The sequence below is a fragment of the Buceros rhinoceros genome, unplaced genomic scaffold (assembly GCF_000710305.1).
Source record: "Buceros rhinoceros silvestris isolate BGI_N320 unplaced genomic scaffold, ASM71030v1 scaffold23848, whole genome shotgun sequence".
NCBI classification, from domain to species: domain Eukaryota; kingdom Metazoa; phylum Chordata; class Aves; order Bucerotiformes; family Bucerotidae; genus Buceros; species Buceros rhinoceros.
In genome coordinates, this window is record NW_010426710.1 from 52,395 (window position 1) to 58,960 (window position 6,566).

Here is a 6,566-nt window from a genome sequence, read left to right on the forward strand (position 1 = left end):
TGGATTCTTCCTCCAAACTCAGCAGATCATGAGTGCAAAATTTATGTTAACAGTCTAAAGACAGCCGTTCTGCATACAGAGAGCCAAGGCAAGAGACAAATATTTACTTTGTGTAAACTATTGCTGAGCACGTTACTTAGGGCGAGAAAGCGCTGCGTAGCTTGGCTAGTAACAACCCAGAGGGCAATGAGAAATTTGTAAAGCTTCTTTCAGAGCACATAAACATGATACAAACTGCAGAGCAACATATATTTAAACAATTTTCCCCCCTTTTTTTCATTTTTGAAGGCATGCACTGATTTGAACATCGAGAGCTCAAACCCGCTGATAACCTCCTAGATGGCCTAAGAGAATAAACATGTCTCCTGCAAGAGGCTAGAGCAAGTCCTAGGGAGGATTCCACCATTCAGACTACAACAGGGTTAGCACTCAGATTTTCTAACTTCAGTTCTGTCCACAGTCTGGGTACCAGCATGTTCTGTGTCCAGACTGTGTTCTGAGCACCTTCCATTCACTCACTTAATTTGTGGTTGAAGATGCAAAGCAACATGGAAAAAGCAGCCAGGCTAATAAATCTAAATAAAGACACGTCATTGGGTTACATTAAAGGCCCAAGTACATGCACCACAAGGCAGGTAGAGTAAGACAGACTACATGCTTAATTGTCACTTGAATACTGACGAAGTAATTTATTAAGACACCAACATACCTTCAATCCTTCCACACAAGCCCGAGTAAAATGGGGCAGTACACTTGCACCATTTTTGTGAACACAGGAGCAAACCTGCAGGCGTGCACCACTGTTCAAATGACACTCTGTTTGGGTGAAGGGGAAGAAGGCACATCATTCCTTACCCTCTTGTACACCTGCAGTGCCAGCTGCAGTGCAAGGGACCAAGATCCTCCAACAGGTCAGTAGGAATTCAGAATACTGACCTACAGGAACTGCTGAGATTTCAGAACTCCTGTGCAGTTTCACTCTATACCGTGATCCAGCCGTTTCTTAAGAGTTTCAGTAAAACAACGACTAAATACCATCAATTTGCAGAATATGCAATAGAATATGCAACAGAATTTAAAAATGCTGAATGAAATATTTCCAGGTTGTTTTACATTCTGTCACCACACGTTGCTTGATCTACACGTCACGTAACAGATACCAACTTTGCTTTGAACAAGCCAGACAGAGGTCATTTTGATCAAGAGGGGGCTTCAGCTGGTACTCGGAATTAGTAACTCATGAGTTGAATTAGAAGGTTCTAAGTAGTCTCTTTTATTTTCTGTCCCATTTTACAATGAAAGCAGTAGTGAGACATTCTAGGACTTGCAAATGAAAGCAAAGCTTGCACTGAATCAAAATTTCGAACATATTATAAGTTCATTAAAAAGGTAAAGTAAACCCCAGAAGTTCTCAGACACTTTCAAAGACTGATATCTGAATTCTGCCACCATCCTCTCAGTTTGTTTCCTCCTTCTCTGTATGAACTGTCCATGCTCATACCATTTCCTCAAGAAACAAGACTTGGTCAGAACACTTTCCCTGACAGGAAACTAATTGAAATCTTTGAACTAGTCTTTCTTGTATCTCTCACACAGACAAGGCAGAGCTCTAGGATTGCTGAAGCTCTGGATTTTATCTGCACCCTCCAACCTGCTCCACAATTTGGAGCTCCCCTGGGGAAAACGAGAAGACAAGGCTGTAGCTGCCTCATCGTGTACCAGTAAGCAAATTCACTAGACCTCATTGAAGGGGTTTTCTGATTGATTGGCAGAGGCAAAAATGACTCATTTTTCTCCTCTAAACTCCCTGAGGGACCCTGCTTTGTCTGCAGGTTTCTAAAAAATAGTTACTCCTTCGCTATCCGTCAGTGAATAATTTAATCCATGAGCAATTTTCTTGACATTATTTAAACAACTCAAGAACATCTCAATGTATTTTGTTCCTTTCGCACGTAGGCTGTACAATGGTACAGCAGAACACACGTGCACCGTTCCTCTGAACCCACATTCACTCATTTCCAGTTCTTCTTATATAGAAAGGATTTTAGAGACTTAAATTTGTCCTTTGGGGAGACAGAGGACAGGTCAGCCATCAGAAAAGCAGTGCAGCGATATTCAAGGGGCTGGAGCATCCTGGAAAGCAGTCACCTTGAAGCAGACAGAGCCAAAACGACACTGGATAAAGCACAAGTTCATTCGCAAAAGGCCTGAATACCAGAGGGTCAATTCATCTCCCTGTTCTCCAAACATTTCCATCTTAAATACACAATTTATTTCTGTGCACTCTAGTACTAAAAGGAACTGTGAGAAAGGAAGAAGAGATTATTTCTGCAATAGTTAGGCTGAAAGATGTGAAGTATACCCCTCTTCACTCTTCAGTAGTTACAGGGAGAACTTACATCATTCATGGATTTGTCGCACCAGAGAGAAAGGAAGATTATTCCTGTTTCTAGCACTCAAGACCTGATTGCAAGAGATGAAAAGATTTAAAACAAGCGTCAGGAAAATACTGCTTATAACTCAGTCCAATGTCGTGCCATAGAAAGCGTGAGATCTGTATTACATCAGATGCTTGAAAACCAGATGTAAAAAAACTTCAGTAAACATTGGAGAACAGGAACTTTGTTTTAACAGACCACTGAGGAGGGAAGAACATTTGACTAAAAGACACTCATGCAGGAACATATTCGCAGAACAGTCTGCAAGTTGCTGGTGATCTAAGGAGATCCCACCTGATCTGTTTTTGTGGTAAGATTGGGAGTCCTTCCAGCAGAAATAAGAGGCTGCACGGGAAGAAACTGCCTTCTAGCAGCAAGGTTATCTTTTCTGCTTCTGCTTTCTGACCTGACTTTCACTGCATAGGCTATTTAAAGAACCAAAGTTTCAGTTCATAGCAACTGGCTTAGACCCACCAAAAAAACCTTTGTGTGTCACATAAATATCCGGGTTTTTTAATCACTGTGCTTGTAGGTTTAATGAGCTTCTGCTTATTAACTTCCATGTGCCAAGATCTGGTTCTCTGCTGTCCAGATCTCACTCAGTGCACTGTCCTGTGCTGTGATTTGGATGTAGGATGAGCATAATGTTGACAACACAGTCATGTTTTAATTGCTGCTGAGCAGTGCTTATGCTGAGTCAAGGACCTTTCAGCTTCTCACCCCGCCCTGCCAGCCAGGAGGCTGGGGGTGCCCGGGAAGCTGGGAGGGGACACAGCCAGGATAGCTGACTCAGCCTGGTCAAAGGGATGTTCCAAACCATATGACGGCAGGATGAACAAAAAAAACCTGGGGGGAGTTTGCTGGGGGGTGGCAACTGCTCCTTGGGGACTGGCTGGGTATCGGTCAGGGGGTGGTGACCCATAACATCGTGCATCATTTACTTTGGGTTTTTTTATCATTATCATTAATATTATTTTCCCTCTCTTTTCTGTCCTATTAAACTTTCTTTATCTCAACACACAAATTTTACTTTTTTTTCCCAGTTCTCTTCCCCATCCCACTGAGGGTGGTTGTGAGGACAGCGAACAGCTGTGCGGTGTTTAGCTGCCTGCCCTGTTAAACTACAACATACACTGTCATTCATCAGCTCAATAAAAACATACCTGCCTCATGCAACAGATATATCTCCAGCGTATATGCAATATATTGTACCTGTGTCACTATTTACACATGCTAATGCTTTTGTCATTCTAATAACTGGTTCCAGTTTGTTTCTTTAACTAGCTGTGATACAGGATGACCTATTTCTCACCTGCACTTAGAGCAGGTGGTAACTAACCTGTGGCTTTTCCTCTCACTGAAACAACTACCTAGTGCTCTGGCTCTTTAGATACACCACCTATTCCACAGCAGTGTCAGGTAAAAAGGAAAACACAGTCTGAGTAACCTCAAAGGCTTCCTGAAGGCTTCCCTTCAACAATTCTCCTGTCACTCGTACCTAGGGGTCATGTGCATAACAAATTCAGACTCTGTTAGATAAGATAAAAAAACCCTCCTTTTTGACACAAGTATCACAGCTCATAATGGAGAAGTAATACATGAAGCCGTTTCACTTTTCTCAAAATACCAAGCAAACCTTTAAATCAATGTTCTCTCTGCAGTTGAATTTGAGATGCCGAGGAATTTGGCTCTGTTACAAGAACATATGATCTGCAGTTACAGAAAGGCTTTTGACTGGAAGTCCATAAAGGAAGGCAAGGCTGCTAAAACGCAACATTTAACTCAGTTTGCCTAGACAGTTAGCAGGAGAAATCCCTATGCACTGGAACAAGCAGCACATCTGTGTCTTTGCGCTCACAACACGCACGGCACACCTCTGCTATTCTCCAGAGTGACACCAATACCTATCCTCGTGGCTTTCTGCTACTTTCTCTGACTTGATACACCCAAAACCACCCAGTATCCTCCATTTCTCTGAAGTATGTCCTGTTGATTAGGACACTCTGAAGAAATATTGAGAAAGCAGACACAACAGGCTGCCCTACAGCCATAGCTCCAACATACTTATTTTCCCTTCTCCAGAATGAATGGCCATTTAAGCTCTTAACTGGCAGCAGCTTCCCTATATGAAATGCGGAACAGTAAGCAGCAGAGAAAAGGAATGTCTGAAATGCAGAGCCTCTCTCCATATTAGGAAAGCCTATCTTAAAATTAACGCTTACTCTCAATTTACAGGCATGATTTGGAGAAGTCTTACCTTCTATGATCTGAGCTGCTGACCCAGCATGGATTGACAAGCCAAAGAGCAGCAGTAGCAAGTCCCAGGTCCACCAGGCATGCCTGGAGCAGGTGTGCCAAAAAAAAGAAAAAAGAGGGGGGGGTGGAGGGAGTGGGAAAGAATGAGACCGAAGACTGTAATACAGAAGCACAAGGGAAAATAAAGGAAAAACAAAATTTAGAAGTGAGAGTTCTTACCATGACAGCATTTTTTGAAAGTCAGTTGAAAGACCTCAAGTGAGGAAAAAGTTCAGTGCACATGAGTTTTATGCTTATGAAAATAAGAAGTTAATAAAAAGTGGAGCCTGCTGTTTCTCCTCCAACGTTCAGACACAAGTGGAACAAAGGCAGCTCTCAGGCTCTCTGTGTGACTCACTGCAATCCAGCGCTCCAGCTCTGAAATCTGACTCCGTGTAGACCTTCCTGTCAGACCACTGCCGAAAACTTCCTACTTTATTTATGGATGGACACCCCTTACTGCTGTACAGCATCCCAGTGCTGTCACTACCCAGTCTTGTCTTTAACTGCTGTGCACCCTAACACAGAGTTTCTCCAGCTTCCCCCCCTCACCCAATAAAACATGACCTCAAACATCCTTCCATTCAGCTTTATATAGCCAATTATGCTCATTCTCGTGTGGAACAGGACATTCTCTGGCCGTTTTAACCAAACTTGAACAGAAGCAAGTTTCAAGACAAGCGCAGGACAGAGCAGTCACAGTTTAACTGCACCACAAATCTGGGAGCTGTGCTGTCTTATTGATTTCCTGACACCTACCGAGGCATTCTGAACCACACCTTTGTCTCTGACAAATTCTCCAGCACCCCCATTGACAAGGATTTACACCCTGCAGGTAGAGTCAGAGTGTGAATCTACCTCAGCAGCTGCACAGAGACGTGTCTGCTTGAGAGATCCTGTAACCAAGCATTTCTAATATTTTCCATTAAAAGTGTTATTTCACCCCTCCCTCCCAACCTCATGAAAAGCCTTTTTTCCACACGTAGTTCTCCAAAGCCAGTTCTAGCTCAAGGAAGAATTTTTGGAAGAATAAGCTTGAGATTAATCAGACAATTTTTAAGTCACAGCACTTTTTAAAAAGACTGCAGTTGTCACTTTTCAGCTGGAGCAGGAGGGAGCCCGGAAAGCACTGCATGCAGAAAAGGAGCAGTGGGCTCTGGGTAGATGTGGGCTGGAAGGAGCTGAAAATCTCTTCAGGAGATCCAAAACTAAAACCAGATATTGCTAGGATGGAGTGCAGGGTAAAGACAGGAGTGGCTTTTTACAGTAATCCCAAGCAATAAACAGAATCATGAAGAGTTTCATTGCTCTGTGAATAAAATGCTTGAGTTTGGGGGGTTTGCTTTGTGACTATTTTTGGGGAGGTTTTTGTGTTGTTTTGTTTTTCTTTTTATTAAACAAGGAAATACAGAGGTTAGGGCTTTAAAAGCTAGAATTTCTCTTCTACTCCATACCCCCCTTTTAGGTTAGAAACCTCAACAGGTCAGCATTCTTCAGGTCTATTTTTAGCTGAGCCACAGACAAGTATTATTTGATGTCCACCTTCAGCTTAATGGTAAGGAAGCAAGAGATCAAACCGTCTTTTAATCAAGCTTCTTACTATAAACACACACTATTTTATCTTCTTCAGAGGACCAAGGCCGCCCTTTTTTCTGTTCTGGTGCGTGTCTGGCCGGTGCTGAGTGTTTCTAGTGCTATTGGATAAGGGACAGCGAGGCAAAGCATGTCCTTGACTGCGGCATTCCAGTAGTTCTAATGGACAGCATGGAGAAACCTCCAAATACAAACTGTTTATTACACACACGCACACACACACACACCCCCCGCAGCGCC